Raw genomic sequence first — 20,659 nt, forward strand, 5'->3', positions numbered from 1 at the left:
AACTATACAATAAATTCTTGCGTTGTCTTAGTTTTGCTGCATACTTGCGCTCTGCAGTATTCATCATGGATAGACGTGATGTACATGTCAGTTGGACCATATATAAATCATGACTCCACAGATTATCAGCTGCATAAATTTGGAAAAATTCTATGTATTAGACTTTTTTCTTCTTATGTAATGACCATAATAATAGGTTGAATTTAGAAGTTAAATGATATAATCAATTTAAATGTTTTCTACAGTACAGACACAGAGTGGTGGAGGTGGGGTTTTAGAATGAGAGACAGGTCTCTGCTCATTTTAAATTTTAATCTTATCACTTTTAAAAGTTCCTATATTTTAAAAATATGAATGTACTAGAAAATGCAAATTAAAATAATTGCTAATTAAAGAGGAAAGTTTTAATATAGTGCTTGATTTTGCACTTAAAAATATTTATTTTTTTGCTTTTGCTAGGTATATTTTGAAATAATGTGAAACCCATGCAGAACCATCAGAACACTACCAATAGTGTTTGTTGACTGGTGGAATATTGTCCCTTGGGAAAATATCTGACCAAAACCTTTCCAGAAATATTGTATCTTACCACTCACTGAATATTTCATGTGACTGTTAGGAGGGGAAGTGAAAATAAAATATATACCTCGCTTATGAAATAAGTTCTGACTTCATTTGAAATCACAATTATCTGAAAAATCTTAGTATCAGTTAGAAAAGGTCTGGCTTCCAGAGAATTCCAGACTAGTCTTTTTCAATGAGAAATATAATTCATAATCAAACAGAAATCCCAGACATTATTGATACCTATAATTATCACCCCAGGGGACTGATTGATATTTGAAGCCACATTACAGCAGGATGTTGTAAAATGCATTGCCGTGATCCAGAGCAGGGAGATTTTTCAGCTGTGTTATTATTACTCTCCTAGGTGTATGATATTTTCTAATTTATCCATTCACTGGTCACCAAGGATCAAATTTCAGTCTAGACATTTTCTTCCTGTTTTAGCCTTTGGCTTTAATTTAGAAGAGATGCTTTTGTATAGGGTGACATCTACATGCTACCTCACAAACTTCTTACCAGTACCTTCAATAGGTGGTGGTTTTAATCATATAGAGATCTCACAACTATCCTTGCTTGTGTTACTTGTGCAGTTTCTATGAGTGGAGACTTTGGTTTCGCTTTAGACTCAGAGATATTCTCTTTGAACTTGCTAGTTCTTGTCAGGATTCCATTTCTTCTTTCAGGATTGAAGTCCAAAGCTCCTAAGGGTCCACTATTCCTAATATTTTACCCCATAAAATGGTATATTGTCACTGCAATGCATCAGAAGAGCATATGCCCCTGATTGAAACTACTTTCTACCATCTGTCATGACAAATATAAAGGTTTCAGCCAATATAACTTAATCATAACAAGGGATGTCTCACTTGCTATTCATAGGTGCCTTCCACCGTCATGGAGAATAGGTCTCTGTACTGGAATGGAAATCACAGGGGTCAGTTTAGAATCATGTCTGTTCCTTACTGGTTATGAAGGTAAGAAGTGAGCAGGGGATATTTAGCTCCATGTGTGGATTCATTGAAGGGAGACTATCTTTCTAACTGTAGACAGCTATGCTTGCCCTCAAATAAACTACACAAGAGCTAGATTTGCAGAGCCAGTACTGAAGATGTGAATTTAATGTGGGGCACAAGGCAAGGTGGATATGCTCAAAGATCATGATGACTTGGGACTGGACTCACTAGTGTCCACGTGCCTCCATACGCTCTTTTTTTTTTAATTAATAAAATTTGATCTTTGCCAGTTTCATGTTTCTGTATAACGCATTGTCCCTCCTCCAATTCACTTCTATGTTACTGTACCTCACAGCCCTCCTTCCTTACAAATCACTATCCTACATTGGTTCTTCATGTTTTGTTCAACATGCCAATAGATCACATATATGTGACAGTGCTCATTAGCCCACTATTCATTCATTTCTAACTGTTGAGCAGTCACATATGTTGTGAGTTCATGATTGGCATGATCATATCATGCCTAGATGATAACATTTGAGGCCCCTCTCCCCATTTGCTGTCTATCGTGTTCTGTTTCCTCTTCTGAAACATTTCTTGAGCCTTAGGAAGAAGTGTAAAAGTTTTGTTTCGTGCTGATCCATCTACTGTTCTTTATTCTCAGCACCTTGTGAAACCATAGATCTTTGGATTCATGAAGGAAAAGATGCTCTGAATAGGACTGAGAATAACCTGTGGAAGATGGTTTTTTGCTCAGGCAGTTCAGTTAAGCAGCAGGCCCTTAGATCTCTACAGTCATGGGTTTTGGATTAGGTTTTCTGTATTAGCTGTAGATGGTTACTTGTAGAGTTGGGTTCAAGTTTAATCATGGAACATATCTACCTTTTATGCAGCATGACAGTATTTTACTAATGGGACATATTGTACCTGGCAGGTTAGTATTATAATTCAAAGGGTTCTTACCTAATTAAGAACACCAATGATTTAATGACCTGAAGTTGTAGCCTGCATAGCATCTTGTAGCACCAGAAGTACTTGTCACCAAAAACGAAGTCTAGAGTTTAGTTTCAGCTTGATTTCTCTAGACCTTCCATGGAAGGTACATACGTTCTTTCCTCTAGCCTTGACTATGAGGAAATGAAATCTCAATGTTAACAAAGAATAAATGCTGAAGGTTTAAAATTAAGTAAAGTCATCATATTGCTTAATGTCCACAGTGAATATGTATCTCAGCCAGGATTATAAATCTAGTTCTGAATTTCAGAACATATTCTCTATACCTTCATTACTGGAAAAATGGGAGTCTCCTATCTATCTCCTATGTATCTCATCCCCAGCATTCACTGGGTATCTGCCACACGCCAGGCAGTGTTCTAACACCCTCAGGAAATATAATGTTGAATGTGGTGGTTTCCGCTTCTCAGAACAAAGGCTCAAGTTTCTGCCAATGTCTGAGATATGAATTTCCTACACAAATAGGAAATACCTATACCTATAGGTTTGTGCTAATAATATTATAAATAATGCTGATTAATAATATCAGCCACACAATTTCATATTAACATAGCCATACTTAGATTTTTCTATATTCATGGTGAATTTAAACAATTTATTTTTCTTAATAGCATCAGAAAACCATGACATCTTATTAGTTACTCTGTTTTTACTTCAGAAGCCATTAAATAAAAATGTAGCCTGTAACAGTCCACAAAATGTGTGTGTGTGTGTGCTCACATGCACACATTGATTCAGAAAAAAAGCTCATTTTGTGTAAAAATATAATCAACCACCACAGAATTGAAAATTACTACTCCTTGAAATGTAAATTTGAATTGGTATTGCACAGTGTTTGTCTTTGGTCTTGAATAGGCTGCCTAGTTGCCAGAAGAATGTGTGAGGAATATAAAAAAAAAGCAATAAACACAATAACAAATAAATGCATGTAATATGTAAAGGTAAAACATTGAACAATAGGCTGAGTTAAAAAATTAAATTTATCCAGAATGTTACAATCCATGACTTTTTTTCCAGCATTTTTATGCCTTTTGAGTGAGGACCTCATGTAGCCCAGACTGGCCCAGAGCTCTGATCCTTGCACTTTCAACTCAATAGCCGAGATGCCAGGAAGATACCGTGATGCCAATCTAAGGATTTGTTTTTAGTGTTCTGTAAGTGTATAATCAAGTGAACCATGATAATTTCACTATTCTAGGTATCTAAAATTCTTAACCCCTTCTGTATATTTTAGAGCAACTATTTAACAACTGTCACTGTGTGGGACATCATTCAAAGAAAAGATTTTTATCCAGACACAATAGAACATAACTCTAATGCCAGCCCTTGGGAGGAGAGGCAAGCAGACCAATCTTATATTCAAGGCCAGCCTGGGATTTATACAAAAACCCACTGTCAGACAAAAGAAAAGAACAGAAGCTGAAATAAACAAATAAAAATAAATATGCACTCTTGTGGACTGATGGATGCCAGGTTTACTTTTGTGAATAACAGAGACAGTATTGCCACCTAATGGTAAAACTACACACTGAAAAAAGTTCTTCTCACAGCAAATTCTCTGATCCTATCATTTTTACAATCTCTCTGTCCCCATTCCTGAATTGTTCTCTGAACATTAGGTGTAGAAATGTTCTGCAGCTATATCCACTGGGACTGTGATCCACAACTCTGCATTTTAATTAATTGTGCTTTTCTTTAGTAGGAGTCTCTGTCTTATGAAGAGGAGTTTCACTAATGACAGGTGAAGACTACACTGACCTGAAGGGACGAATAACGATAGACTGCTCTTAAAGAGTATGTAGCTTAGCAAATTAATTATAGGTTCTTCTTTAATATCCATGATTATTTCACTAGAACTGAGTAATTAGCTAGGTTTACAGGGTCAGCCATGGTTTCCATATATATTCAGAATATATATATTCAGAAAAATAATATATTTATATGAATGAATACAGAAACAATTGGTGAAAAAAAGATGCCTTGAATTTGAAGGAGAATTGGGAGGGGTAAAGGAAGGGTTAAAGGAGAAAGTGGAGACACATGTATATGTAATCTTAAGAAATTTAAAAACCTTCTTTTACTAGATATCTTCAATTTTTATAGCACATTAGGCTAAGTAAAAATGACATCCCCTTTGTTAGGAACATGGCAGGAAACTGCACCCATGGAAGGTCAACAACATGTTTATTAAACAAGGTTTATGTAAAGACACCAGTTGACATACCAGTGTAGATGGGGGAGATTTCACATGGCCCTAGCCCTAGACAATGAATAGCTACTAAGAGAAAAAAAAGAATTAGTTTTCTCTACAAATGAGACCTCCTCATATGTTATTCAATCTGAAATGATCAGGACTAAATTCATGTATAAACAAGTAACACTACATAAATGCAGTACCATATATAAAATAATTAAATGGAAGGGAGTTTGGGAAGACATTGGAGGATTAAGGAGGGAAGCAGAGATCGAAATGATATAAATACATTGCCTATATATGAAAGTCTAAACAAAAATAGATTAAAATGGCATCAAATTTATATGCAAATGGAACTCAAATAAAGTGACTTAATGAAAATGTGTCAATATATGTATCAATATGTTGTTATATAGATAGATATACATACATATGTGTGTATATGTACACACACATACACACACACACACATATATATATATATATATATATATATATGTATGTATTCCATTGATAGTTAAATTTAAGATTTCCTAGGCAGAGTCCTTCCCACTGTCTGTGTCTTGATGCAGATGATAGTTTCTTTAAAGTGTAAACTAACTTAAATTGCTTCTTGCCAGGTAGTTGGGCAGAGCAATGAAACTGTAACTATTATAGTTGATCTCATACTGTTTACCAAGTCAGTAATTACTCTATATGTCTTGGTTTACTTATGTGTACAGAAAATGTAAAAACATTTGACTAGACATAAACATCGATAGGGCATGTCACAGCCTTACTTCTATGAGTTAGACTATCAGTAACTTGTACATTACCACAATGAGCAATCTAATTACATTCTATTGTCTTAGGTGAAGCCACAACGGAAGAATGACATGGGATGGAGAGAAGTTTTAGTTTTTTTAGGTGGGAACTTGTTGAATAGATGAAAATGTGGTTGTTATCACATATAAGTTGGCACCTGCTTCTCAGGATAACTAAGACTGTATATAGTAAACTGGAAAGTCTTGTAGTCTATGCTTTTCTATTTTGTTTTTGTTTGTTTATTTTTTTTTGTTTTGTTTTTTGTCCCACCAACATTCTCTTGGGCAAGCTCATATCTATTTGAATTTTGATGCACCTTGGCAATCTTGTGTATTTTTGCTCCCTATATATTGCTGTAGTTGTATGTTAATTGTATTTGAGCACCTGAACAGTGCGATTTCAATTTCCCATTTCAAACTAGAAAGTGCTTGCTTTTCTATGGGTAACTGTGGAGCCACAATAATGTGCTAAGTTCCCACGAATTTTACTTATACTTGGGTCATGTTACTTGTATCTTGCAAAATATAGATTTCATGTGTTTATATATTTGTTGTACAATTCATAAAGATATGAACATCCAATGAAAGAGAGCATGTAAAATTCCAAAAATGCATAGATATAAGGGACAGAAGCTATAATGTATTTGGTCATTCTTTCTTCATGGTCTTATTATGAATGAGCAAGATAGATTTGGAGGAAAGGTCTCATAGACTTTTATAAAATTTATTTATATTAAGTGGAATTTTACAGTGTTGTAAATGGAGTCTTTTCCATTTACTTCTTGATTATAGGAAAAGTATTGTACTCTCTATATTGATTTTCTAAGCAACCCAATAGAAGTTTAATCTGTTGGTAATATTTCTACACTAATTGTCTAATATATATTTAAGCATAAAATAAGTGTATCAGGGAGAAAAATTAATCTCATGCTTTTGATTTTTATGCTTCCCATCTTTCAATGATATAATTTGTTCACTGATTTCTCTAAGTCCTAATTTTTATCATAGAAGCTGTTTTGACTTTAAGAGAATGTTTACAATTTGCAGTTGTAAACACAATCTTGGAATTTGGCCTGCCATATTACATAACTTCATAGATATATAAGGAGTTTCATAAAACTATTTTCTGAGAAGATGAGAAGGAATATCTGATCACTTCAGATAGGAAACTGATGGCACACCAAAGTAATGTTGCCACAAAAGTTCAACTCTGTTAATCATTGAGTTTGTTGGGGCTACTTGCAGAGTATGGTTGAGGGGTTACTTCCTGAAACAGAACTGACTCAAAGACATCTGCAATCACCAAAACCCCACAACCGCATGGGTCACAACTCATGAAAGCTTGGATCCTGAAACTCATTCCACAACTTTCCGGCAGCTTGACGGACTCTTGAATGTCTCTTCTGGGCAGATCGGTTGGTACAAGTCTCTTTCAATCAACTTGGCTGTTGTGTTTCTTCTAGGCCACCTTGACTGAGAGGACTCTTGTAGGCAATTCAGAGTATCATGTTGTCACTCCGTACAGTTCATGTGAACTTGTGGACGGAAGAGCCTAAACACCTAGACATTTTCAAGGAATTTCTGCAGATTCTGATGTTTTTTTTTTCTCTGAGTTTTAAGAAGCTTAAGTTCCCCAGTCTAAAAGAGACAGCATATATATTCTGTCTTCCCTAAAAGATAGAATGCTTAGCTTTCTTTATATTCAGCATCTTAAGAAACTTCCCTCCACTATGGAACATTTTATCTCATAGGACATTTCTAAACAACAGGTGCAAGGAGGCAAGAAGTCCACCAGACTTCTTATGTATGTACATTAAATATATACACTGTAAGTATATTGTCTCTATAAGTATAAGCATGTGATATTTATATTTTCTTATCTGCAGTCTTTACAATTCTTTCAAGTCACATTGAATTTTCTAATTTAATCTAAAGATAAAAAGTTATCTTTCAATATTGTTATTTTATTTTTATATACTTTGATAAATTATAGAATATATTTCTTAGAAATTAATAAATTCTACTTATATAATAAAATGTTAACAACCAAGGACATTATTTTTATATCGGATTTAGTATTTAAGTTGATCTTAGTTTTTCCATTTTAGTGGTGTTTTGCTAAAATTTAAGATAAATGCTCTTCTAGATTTCTGTAAGTAATTTAAAAGTATTATTTATTGTTTATGTTACAAACTTTTTTCTCATACTGAAGTTTTCTTTCAGGTATTATTTCTTTACCTTATTCTTTCTTGATGTATATTAATATTATTTAAAGATTATGAATTTGACTTTAAATGTCTTATATGGATTCTAAAATTATAGTAATTTTGCAAAACTTTTTCTACTTTTTTTGAGACAAATTCTTGCTATTTTTTTTCCTGTGGCTGGCCTAGAACTTGCTATCTAGTCTAGGCTGGCTTCAACCTCACAGAATCCACTTATCTGTGCCTCCCTGTGCTAGGATTAAAGTTATGAACTACTAGGCTTTTTCTCCTTACTTTTCTATTTTTCACTAACATATTTTATATAGTAAGTTAATCTTACACATAATCATATACTAAATGTAGATTTATAAATTATAAATAGGTACTTGATATGGTAAAGAGGTTCCTACATTTTAAAATGCTTTGAACCATTTATCATTAGAACACTTTCTTAATAATTTTGTTGGTTCAACTGGAGGTCAACATGTAGAAGAATGCAGATCGATCTATGCTTATCACCCTGTACAAAGCTTAAGTCCAAGTGGATCAAGGACCTCCACATCAAACCAGATACACTCAAACTAATAGAAGAAAAACTAGGGAAGCATCTGGAACACATGGGCACTGGAAAAAATTCCCTGAACAAAACACCAATGGCTTATGCTCTAAGATCAAGAATCCACAAATGGGATCTCATAAAACTGCAAAGCTTCTGTAAGGGAAAGGACACTGTGGTTAGGACAAAACGGCAACCAATAGATTGGGAAAAGATCTTTACCAATCCTACAACAGATAGAGGCCTTATATCCAAAATATACAAAAGAATTCAAGAAGTTAGACTGCAGGGAGACAAATAACCCTATTAAAAATGGGGTTCAGAATTAAACAAAGAATTCACAGCTGAGGAATGCCGAATGGCCGAGAAACACCTAAAGAAATGTTCAACATCTTTAGTCATAAGGGAAATGCAAATCAAAACAACCCTGAGATTTCACCTCACACCAGTCAGAATGCCTAAGATCAAAAACTCAGGTGACAGCAGATGCTGGCGAGGATGCAGAGAAAGAGGAACACTCCTCCATTGTTGGTGGGATTGCAGACTGGTACAAACATTCTGGAAATCAGTCTGGAAGTTCCTCAGAAAATTGGAAATTGAACTGCCTGAGGATCCAGCTATACCTCTCTTGGGCATATACCCAAAAGATGCCCCAACATATAAAAAAGACAGGTGCTCCACTATGTTCATAGCAGCCTTATTTATAATAGCCAGAAGCTGGAAAGAACCCAGATGCCGTTCAACAGAGGAATGGATACAGAAAATGTGGTACATCTACACAGTGGAGTATTACTCAGCTATCAAAAACAACGGCTTTATGAAATTCGTAGGCAAATGGTTGGAACTGGAAAATATCATCCTGAGTGAGCTAACCCAATCACAGAAAGACATACATGGTATGCACTCACTGATAAGTGGCTATTAGCCCAAATGCTTGAATTACCCTAGATGCCTAGAACAAATGAAACTCAAGACGGATGATCAAAATGTGAATGCTTCACTCCTTCTTTAAAAGGGGAACAAGAATATCCTTGGCAGGGAAGAGAGAGGCAAAGATTAAAACAGAGACTGAAGGAACACCCATTCAGAGCCTGCCCCACATGTGGCCCATACATATACAGCCACCCAATTAGACAAGATGGATGAAGCAAAGAAGTGCAGACCTACAGGAGCCGGATGTAGATCGCTCCTGAGAGACACAGCCAGAATACAGCAAGTACAGAGGCGAATGCCAGCAGCAAACCACTGAACTGAGAATAGGATCCCCGTTGAAGGAATCAGAGAAAGAACTGGAAGAGCTTGAAGGGACTCGAGACCCCATTATGTACAACAATGCCAAGCAACCAGAGCTTCCAGGGACTAAGCCAATACCTAAAGACTATACATGGACTGACCCTGGACTCTGACCTCATAGATAGCAATTAATATCCTAGTAAGAACACCAGTGGAAGGGGAAGCCCTGGGTCCTGCTAAGACTGAACCCCCAGTGAACTAGACTGTTGGGGGGAGGGCGGTAATGGGGGGAGGGTTGGGAGGGGAACACCCATAAGGAAGGGGAAGGGGGAGGGGGATGTTTGCCCGGAAACCGGGAAAGGGATTAACACTCGAAATGTATATAAGAAATACTCAAGTTAATAAAAAAAAAGAAAGAAAAAAATGGGGTTCAGAGCTAAACAAAGAATTCACAGCTGAGGAATGCCGAATGGCCGAGAAACACCTAAAGAAATGTTCAACATCTTTAGTCATAAGGGAAATGCAAATCAAAACAACCCTGAGATTTCACCTCGCACCAGTCAGAATGCCTAAGATCAAAAACTCAGGTGACAGCAGATGCTGGCGAGGATGCGGAGAAAGAGGAACACTCCTCCATTGTTGGTGGGATTGCAGACTGGTACAACCATTCTGGAAATCAGTCTGGAAGTTCCTCAGAAAATTGGAAATTGAACTGCCTGAGGATCCAGCTATACCTCTCTTGGGCATATACCCAAAAGATGCCCCAACATATAAAAAAGACAGGTGCTCCACTATGTTCATAGCAGCCTTATTTATAATAGCCAGAAGCTGGAAAGAACCCAGATGCCGTTCAACAGAGGAATGGATACAGAAAATGTGGTACATCTACACAGTGGAGTATTACTCAGCTATCAAAAACAACGGCTTTATGAAATTCGTAGGCAAATGGTTGGAACTGGAAAATATCATCCTGAGTGAGCTAACCCAATCACAGAAAGACATACATGGTATGCACTCACTGATAAGTGGCTATTAGCCCAAATGCTTGAATTACCCTAGATGCCTAGAACAAATGAAACTCAAGACGGATGATCAAAATGTGAATGCTTCACTCCTTCTTTAAAAGGGGAACAAGAATATCCTTGGCAGGGAAGAGAGAGGCAAAGATTAAAACAGAGACTGAAGGAACACCCATTCAGAGCCTGCCCCACATGTGGCCCATACATATACAGCCACCCAATTAGACAAGATGGATGAAGCAAAGAAGTGCAGACCTACAGGAGCCGGATGTAGATCGCTCCTGAGAGACACAGCCAGAATACAGCAAGTACAGAGGCGAATGCCAGCAGCAAACCACTGAACTGAGAATAGGATCCCCGTTGAAGGAATCAGAGAAAGAACTGGAAGAGCTTGAAGGGACTCGAGACCCCATTATGTACAACAATGCCAAGCAACCAGAGCTTCCAGGGACTAAGCCAATACCTAAAGACTATACATGGACTGACCCTGGACTCTGACCTCATAGATAGCAATTAATATCCTAGTAAGAACACCAGTGGAAGGGGAAGCCCTGGGTCCTGCTAAGACTGAACCCCCAGTGAACTAGACTGTTGGGGGGAGGGCGGTAATGGGGGGAGGGTTGGGAGGGGAACACCCATAAGGAAGGGGAAGGGGGAGGGGGATGTTTGCCCGGAAACCGGGAAAGGGATTAACACTCGAAATGTATATAAGAAATACTCAAGTTAATAAAAAAAAAAGAAAGAAAAAAATGGGGTTCAGAGCTAAACAAAGAATTCACAGCTGAGGAATGCCGAATGGCCGAGAAACACCTAAAGAAATGTTCAACATCTTTAGTCATAAGGGAAATGCAAATCAAAACAACCCTGAGATTTCACCTCGCACCAGTCAGAATGCCTAAGATCAAAAACTCAGGTGACAGCAGATGCTGGCGAGGATGCGGAGAAAGAGGAACACTCCTCCATTGTTGGTGGGATTGCAGACTGGTACAACCATTCTGGAAATCAGTCTGGAAGTTCCTCAGAAAATTGGAAATTGAACTGCCTGAGGATCCAGCTATACCTCTCTTGGGCATATACCCAAAAGATGCCCCAACATATAAAAAAGACAGGTGCTCCACTATGTTCATAGCAGCCTTATTTATAATAGCCAGAAGCTGGAAAGAACCCAGATGCCGTTCAACAGAGGAATGGATACAGAAAATGTGGTACATCTACACAGTGGAGTATTACTCAGCTATCAAAAACAACGGCTTTATGAAATTCGTAGGCAAATGGTTGGAACTGGAAAATATCATCCTGAGTGAGCTAACCCAATCACAGAAAGACATACATGGTATGCACTCACTGATAAGTGGCTATTAGCCCAAATGCTTGAATTACCCTAGATGCCTAGAACAAATGAAACTCAAGACGGATGATCAAAATGTGAATGCTTCACTCCTTCTTTAAAAGGGGAACAAGAATATCCTTGGCAGGGAAGAGAGAGGCAAAGATTAAAACAGAGACTGAAGGAACACCCATTCAGAGCATGCCCCACATGTGGCTCATACATATACAGCCACCCAATTAGACAAGATGGATGAAGCAAAGAAGTGCAGACCGACAGGAGCCGGATGTAGATCGCTCCTGAGAGACACAGCCAGAATACAGCAAGTACAGAGGCGAATGCCAGCAGCAAACCACTGAACTGAGAATAGGATCCCCGTTGAAGGAATCAGAGAAAGAACTGGAAGAGCTTGAAGGGGCTCGAGACCCCATATGTACAACAATGCCAAGCAACCAGAGCTTCCAGGGACTAAGCCAATACCTAAAGACTATACATGGACTGACCCTGGACTCTGACCTCATAGATAGCAATTAATATCCTAGTAAGAACACCAGTGGAAGGGGAAGCCCTGGGTCCTGCTAAGACTGAACCCCCAGTGAACTAGACTGTTGGGGGGAGGGCGGTATTTGGGGAGGGTTGGGAGGGGGACACCCATAAGGAAGGGGAGGGGGGAGGGGGATGTTTGCCCGGAAACCGGGAAAGGGAATAACACTCGAAATGTATATAAGAAATACTCAAGTTAATAAAAAAAAAAGAAAGAAAGAAAAATGGGGTTCAGAGCTAAACAAAGAATTCACAGCTGAGGAATGCCGAATGGCCGAGAAACACCTAAAGAAATGTTCAACATCTTTAGTCATAAGGGAAATGCAAATCAAAACAACCCTGAGATTTCACCTCGCACCAGTCAGAATGCCTAAGATCAAAAACTCAGGTGACAGCAGATGCTGGCGAGGATGCGGAGAAAGAGGAACACTCCTCCATTGTTGGTGGGATTGCAGACTGGTACAACCATTCTGGAAATCAGTCTGGAGGTTCCTCAGAAAATTGGAAATTGAACTGCCTGAGGATCCAGCTATACCTCTCTTGGGCATATACCCAAAAGATGCCCCAACATATAAAAAAGACACGTGCTCCACTAAGTTCATAGCAGCCTTATTTATAATAGCCAGAAGCTGGAAAGAACCCAGATGCCCTTCAACAGAGGAATGGATACAGAAAATGTGGTACATCTACACAATGGAATATTACTCAGCTATCAAAAACAATGACTTTATGAATTTCGTAGGCAAATGGTTGGAACTGGAAAATATCATCCTGAGTGAGCTAACCCAATCACAGAAAGACATACATGGTATGCACTCACTGATAAGTGGCTATTAGCCCAAATGCTTGAATTACCCTAGATGCCTAGAACAAATGAAACTCAAGACGGATGATCAAAATGTGAATGCTTCACTCCTTCTTTAAAAGGGGAACAAGAATATCCTTGGCAGGGAAGAGAGAGGCAAAGATTAAAACAGAGACTGAAGGAACACTCATTCAGAGCCTGCCCCACATGTGGCCCATACATATACAGCCACCCAATTAGACAAGATGGATGAAGCAAAGAAGTGCAGACCTACAGGAGCCGGATGTAGATCGCTCCTGAGAGACACAGCCAGAATACAGCAAGTACAGAGGCGAATGCCAGCAGCAAACCACTGAACTGAGAATAGGATCCCCGTTGAAGGAATCAGAGAAAGAACTGGAAGAGCTTGAAGGGGCTCGAGACCCCATATGTACAACAATGCCAAGCAACCAGAGCTTCCAGGGACTAAGCCAATACCTAAAGACTATACATGGACTGACCCTGGACTCTGACCTCATAGATAGCAATTAATATCCTAGTAAGAACACCAGTGGAAGGGGAAGCCCTGGGTCCTGCTAAGACTGAACCCCCAGTGAACTAGACTGTTGGGGGGAGGGCGGTATTTGGGGAGGGTTGGGAGGGGGACACCCATAAGGAAGGGGAGGGGGGAGGGGGATGTTTGCCCGGAAACCGGGAAAGGGATTAACACTCGAAATGTATATAAGAAATACTCAAGTTAATAAAAAAAAAGAAAGAAAGAAAAATGGGGTTCAGAGCTAAACAAAGAATTCACAGCTGAGGAATGCCGAATGGCCGAGAAACACCTAAAGAAATGTTCAACATCTTTAGTCATAAGGGAAATGCAAATCAAAACAACCCTGAGATTTCACCTCGCACCAGTCAGAATGCCTAAGATCAAAAACTCAGGTGACAGCAGATGCTGGCGAGGATGCGGAGAAAGAGGAACACTCCTCCATTGTTGGTGGGATTGCAGACTGGTACAACCATTCTGGAAATCAGTCTGGAAGTTCCTCAGAAAATTGGAAATTGAACTGCCTGAGGATCCAGCTATACCTCTCTTGGGCATATACCCAAAAGATGCCCCAACATATAAAAAAGACACGTGCTCCACTATGTTCATAGCAGCCTTATTTATAATAGCCAGAAGCTGGAAAGAACCCAGATGCCGTTCAACAGAGGAATGGATACAGAAAATGTGGTACATCTACACAGTGGAGTATTACTCAGCTATCAAAAACAACGGCTTTATGAAATTCGTAGGCAAATGGTTGGAACTGGAAAATATCATCCTGAGTGAGCTAACCCAATCACAGAAAGACATACATGGTATGTACTCACTGATAAGTGGCTATTAGCCCAAATGCTTGAATTACCCTAGATGCCTAGAACAAATGAAACTCAAGACGGATGGTCAAAATGTGAATGCTTCACTCCTTCTTTAAAAGGGGGAACAAGAAAAGAAAGAGAGATATAGAAAAAAAATAATTTTGTGGTGTGGTGGTTTGTATAGATTTGGTCCCCATAGACTAGACTCATGTTTGAATGTTTGGTCCACATGGAGTAGTAGCACTATTAGAAGGTGTGGCCTTGTTAGAGTACATATGGCCTTGTTGGAGGAAGTGTGTCACTGTGGCTGCCAACTTTGAGGTCTTCTATGCTAAAGTTCTACCCACTGTGGTACACAGTGTCCTCCTCCTGCCTTTGAATCAAGATGTAGATCTATGAGCTCCTTAGTCAGCAGCATGCCTGTCTGTACTCTGCCCATGTTTCCAGCCATGCTGATAATGGACTAATCCTCTGAACTGTAACCTATCCCCAGTTAAAGTTTACCTCTATAACAGTACTTTGCTCATGGTGTCTATTCAAAGCAATAAAATCCAAACTAAGACATATAACAATAAACACTTTTTACAGAAAATTGACGATATCATCAAAATTATAGTTTTTATAAAAGTATTTGGTATACTAAGAAAACTTAATTTAAAGTTAAGTTGCTTGCTGCTCTCTTTGAAGTTGGTCGAGTTTATCCTAACACCTTGATCATGCAACCCAAATTCCCTACCAATGAGCTACATCCAGCCATTGTTTTCCTTTTGATGTGATACATATTCTAATTAAATATATCAATTGTTTAGATAAAACCCAAACACTCCAATTCATCCTTTAAGCTGCTAAAAATGCCTTCAAAGATTTTACAGTTAGAGCTGTGAGCATTGTTCAATTTGGACTGAATTTTAATTCTTTTTTGATAAAAATTGATCTTTCCATCAAAGTCAGTGGTTCTCAACTTATGGGTCATGAACTCCTTCAGCTCAAATATCAAATATCCTGCATGGCATATATTTACATCACACTTCATAAAGTAGCCAAATTCCAGTTATAAAGTAGCAATGAAAATAATTATATGGTTAGGGCTCACTGTATCTTGAGGAACTGTATAAAATGGTCACAGCACTGAGAAGGTCAGGAACTGCTGATCTAAGCAGTGTAACTTCACCTTGGATCATATCACACTAACACTCGTGCTCAAAAATTCCACAAGAAAATCAAGATCATAACGCAAAGATAGTAATTAGAGCTACTTCTTATTTTCAAGTTTACCATGCCATGATGGTTATGAGGTTTTTTTCCAGTATTAACACTTAGGTCAAAATGGTTAATTTGGTTGGAAAGAAATGTCTTCAGAGAATAGTGTACACTTCTGAGAATGTGTGAAAGGACTGACCAAACTAAGGAGAGCTGCCTGAACATGCATGTCATCACATACAGGATACTACTGTGAAGCAGGAAAAGGACAAACAGGTAGAAGCCCAGTTTGGCAACCCTCTCTGTTTCCTGGCTGCCATCTGTACTGATTTCTTCCGGTCAGCCCCTGATGTCTACTATGCAGCCTATGAAACCGAGAGCCCAAACAGTTCTTTCTTCTTTTTAAATCGTTTCTTTTGGGTATTTGTCACAGGCATTTTCTTAACATGGGGAATGGTTCCTTTATTTTGTTTTTGTATAAAGCAATCAAGGTATCTTTATACTTGGATCTTAATTTGTTTCATACAGTGGGTCCTGTTTGTTTTGTAGTATGGATCCTGACAGGAGCTGAAGTGGGGCTGAGGCTTTAGCTAGAGCCTCAGTAGGGATCACTGCTCATCCTCAGATAAGTACTTATATTTTTTTTTGTGTGTGTAAAGCATTGACTCCTTGTTAACATGATGGTATGTAGTCAGCATGAACAGGATAGGGATCAAACGGAATTTGATATAATATAAACATCTTTGTTTCTTAGTAATTGAGTGAAATGATCAATTTAATTTAAGGATTTTTCAATCAAGTATCTGTACAACATAAGTTTAAATAGTGAAAGTAGAAGAAAGACGTCCATGAGTTTGATAGAATAAAAAAACAAAGCATTACTAATCACTATATCAATCAGTTAAAAATTCCGTAAAAAATTAATATTTTACAAAGTGGGTGTTTGGGTTGGCTTGCATGATAGCAACTAAGAGGTCCAACACTACTACTATTACTAGAGACTTAGAATTTTATCGCGGCTCACTACACACATCTGGATGACTCTCCAGGGCCATTCTGGCACTGAATATCTGGAGGACTCCCTGAAACCTTCTATTCTTCTCCAGTGTTGGAAGGCTGATGTTCTGATGCCTATGAAGCATGGTAGCTTTGGCAGCATGAGGGTAGATGCCCTCAAGATGGCAGACTGCAAAGGTAGCATCTGATTTCCTTCCCATCTCTTTATTTCTAGGCTGCTACAGGGAGGTACTGCCTAACACAAGAGTCATCCCCCTCAGTTAATCCTTTCTGGAAATACCTGCATAGACACATCCAGGGGTGAGTCTCTTAGTTGATTCCACATCCAGTCAATGTGACAATCAAGTAGTAAGAAAAACATGACCTGAGAAGTCGTGGCAGGAAAAGATGGCAGGACTTGAAAAGCTTTGGACTATCCCATGATTATGGCACCAAGAACCATCTAGAGTGTGAGAAAGGACCGCCCAGACCTGAAGGGACCCAGTCAACAGTTCTCTGCACCCAAATCCCGTGGGAGGGAGAGCTAAACCTTCAGAGGGGCAGACACACCTGGGAAGCCAGAAGAGACTACACTCTGCCCACATTTCTGACTCTAGAGGAAAACACCTAAGGCCATCTGGGACCCTGGTGCCTGGGGGCTCCCGGAAAAGGCCGTGCAGGTCCTCCTGGTTGCCGCCCTTAGGGAGAGCTCAAAAGCAGACTCCCACGAGCAACTTGAGCCACGGGACCACAGGTCAGACCAACTTTTCTGCTCCAAGCGACTTGCCTGGTGGACTCAGGACACAGGCCCAGAGGAACAGCTGAAGACCAGTAGACAGGAAAGACTACAGGCCCGAAAGCAGAACACTGTGTTCCCATAACTGGCTGAAAGAAAACAGGAAAACAGGTCTACAGCACTCCTGACACACAGGCCTATAGGACGGTCTACCCACTGTCAGAAATAGCAGAACAAGGTAACACCAGAGAAAACCTGATGGCGAGAGGCAAGCGCAGGAACCCAAGCAAGAGAAACCAAGACTACATGGCATCATGGGAGGCCAATTCTTCCACCAAAGGAAACACTGAATATCCAAACACACCAGAAAACCAAGATCTAATTTCAAAATCATATTTGATCATGATGCTGGAGGACTTCAAGAAAGACGTGAAGAACCCCCTTGGAGAACAAGTAGAAGCCTACAGAGAGGAATCGCAAAAATCCCTGAAAGAAATCCAGGAAAACATAAATAAACTAGTAGAAGCCTACAGAGAGGAATCGCAAAAATCCCTGAAAGAAATCCAGGAAAACATAAATAAACAGGTGAAGGAATTAAAAATGGAAATAGAAGCAATAAAGAAAGCACAAAGGGAAACAACCCTGGATATAGAGTGTGAGAAAGACCTTCCTCTTTGATTTAAGAGGTGGGTGCCCCAATATTCAGCAGAAGTTTTCCTCAAGTCGATTTCATTCGGGCCCTTTAGTGTGGAATGTAACAGTAAAGACGGGGAGTCTTTGGAAAATGGGGACCTACTCATCAATGGCAGTTGATCTCGACATGGCAGAGGACAGCCTGGAGTTTTACGAATGAGCAGGAGCTGAAGATGTTCCTTCTATTCAAAGAGCAAGTGACAAAGTGATTGGTAGCATCATATCAAGATATCCACGAGCCATAACACGCACTCTTGAAAGTCTTTCAAAACGGTGGGATCTGTGGAGAGAGATTATGGCATCAGACCTTGAAATTGTAAATATTTTGGAGTGTTCTCCTGAATCCTTCTTTCGGTCTAATAACAACCTAAACTTAGAGAATAACATAAAGTTCCTCTGCTCTGTTGGGTTGACTCATAAGTGCCTCTGCCGACTGTTGACCAGTGCTCCCAGGACCTTCTCCAACAGTCTGAATTTGAATAAACAAATGGTTGAAGATTTGCAGGAGACCAGCACATCCTTACGCCACAACATTCCCACAAATTTTTGTCAGGAAGGTAATTTGTAAAAATCCTTCCATCTTAATTCAGAGCACCAAACGTGTGAAAATTAACATTGAATTTTTACAGACACCGTTCAACTTAGACAAAGAGGACCTGCTGCTTCTGGTATGTGGTCCAGGAGCTAGAATCTTACCTTTCCTAGGACTGTACCAAAAGAAACTACACAAACATCAAAAAGAGGCTGCTCTCTCTCGGATGCCCTGAGGAGGAGGTACAGAAGTTTGTCCTAAGCTATCTGAATATGATCTTCTTGTCAGAGAAAAAGTTCAATGATAAAATAGACTGCCTCCTAGAAGAGAAAATCAGTACTTCACAAATACTTGAAAATCCAAGGGTATTAGACTCGAGTATACATACTTTAAAAACTCGCATCAGAGAGTTGGCACATGCTGGATATGACGTGAGCACCTCAAGCATTGCTCTGCTGTCCTGGAGTCAGAGACGATATGAAGCTAAACTGAAGAGATTAAGTGGATAGGCCAGTGCAGGTGGAGTCCCAAGGAATCTGACAAGTAGAGTGCTGGTTCCAGTTTGGACTTTTCAAACAGGAGAGATTAATTTTTTAAATAAATATTTAAAAATATATAAGACTAAAAAAAAAAAGAAAAACATGACCTGATAATATGAAGATAATACATCTTCTGTCAAGTAAGCACTACAATAGATATAGCAAAATGTAATCATGCCGCAAAGGAGAAAATTTCATTGTAGTTATAAGTTCAAAATTGCTTAAACCTTTTTGATAAATGAAACATGATATCAACAATTGAATTTAAGTTAAATACAGAATTTTGGGTAAACTGAGCATTACACAAAATGGTTGATATGTTTGATGTTTTTGATATCATGTAAACTTAGCAGCATACTTAGAATATCCATAATCAAGAATTCAACTAAAATTGGTTTGTAAGATTTGCAACTCTACTAAATTAATTTTTACTTGTACTACTCTTCAATACATTTTCACAGTTTAAATTACATTTAGTCTAATTCATGAAAACCCCAATTCTGCATTGTTTCTAGTATGGATATGTCTTAAGAGAATACACTAATGAAAACATGTTTTAATATTTTCTTTATTCTTGATAAATTCATACATATATACAATAAAATATGTTTATTTTAGCCTCCATTTCTCCCCTCCAGCTCTCAGAACAAGCTCCCAAGCCTCCCACTCCCTATTTCATGAATTTTTTTTATAACCCACTCCAGCAAGTGCTGCCTATGTGTGCCTTTAATAACACATGTGTGGAGATCAGAAAAAAACTTTCAGGAGTTTCTTCTCTCCTTCAATTGTGGATTCTTCAAACAAAAATCCAGTTGTCCAACACCATGTGCCATCACCATGGAGATATAACTGCAACCCAGAAGATGCACTGTTTTCATTTTATCTTTTATAAATGCATAGTTTTAAAATGGAAATAAAACTCCTTTTAAATGTCTGAAAAATAGAAAAAAAACTACAAAACTAAAAAAAAAAAAAAAAAACTCCATATAAGCCAGAGACATCTTTCTATTCGGTCTTTATTACCAACATTAGCATAGGGCATTGAAATTTCTGATTTCACTGGGCCTGCTTAATACATTATAGAAATTGCTCTGATAAATATTCATGGTTCCTATATATGACTAATTCAAAAGTATTCCTTTTCTCATTTGTTGAGTGAATGCATGAATAAGAATATAGTTCTTCTGTCCTCAGATAATGATGGGTGACCTGTGCATACTCTTTCTCCATGTAGAATCCAGGAACTTGTCTGATAAACAAGGGATAATCATGTTTTACTGGGCAATTAGGGGCATGGTAACATGACTGTTGTTATTTTCTGTCCTCTATCTCTTGGCAGCCACCGGTCCAAGTACTACTTTGCTCTTTCTCACACAAAAGGAAGCTATACCTTTAGTA

The 20,659-nt window shown here is 38.6% G+C and overlaps 1 pseudogene; it reads left to right on the plus strand.

Annotated features, from left to right (window-relative positions):
• Nucleotides 1–16,442: 16,442 nt before the first annotated feature.
• Mterf1-ps3 (mitochondrial transcription termination factor 1, pseudogene 3) lies at nt 16,443–19,231 on the plus strand (annotated as a pseudogene).
• The last annotated feature ends 1,428 nt before the right edge of the window (nt 19,232–20,659 follow it).

The sequence above is a fragment of the Rattus norvegicus genome, chromosome 2 (genome assembly GCF_036323735.1).
Source record: "Rattus norvegicus strain BN/NHsdMcwi chromosome 2, GRCr8, whole genome shotgun sequence".
Taxonomy (NCBI): domain Eukaryota; kingdom Metazoa; phylum Chordata; class Mammalia; order Rodentia; family Muridae; genus Rattus; species Rattus norvegicus.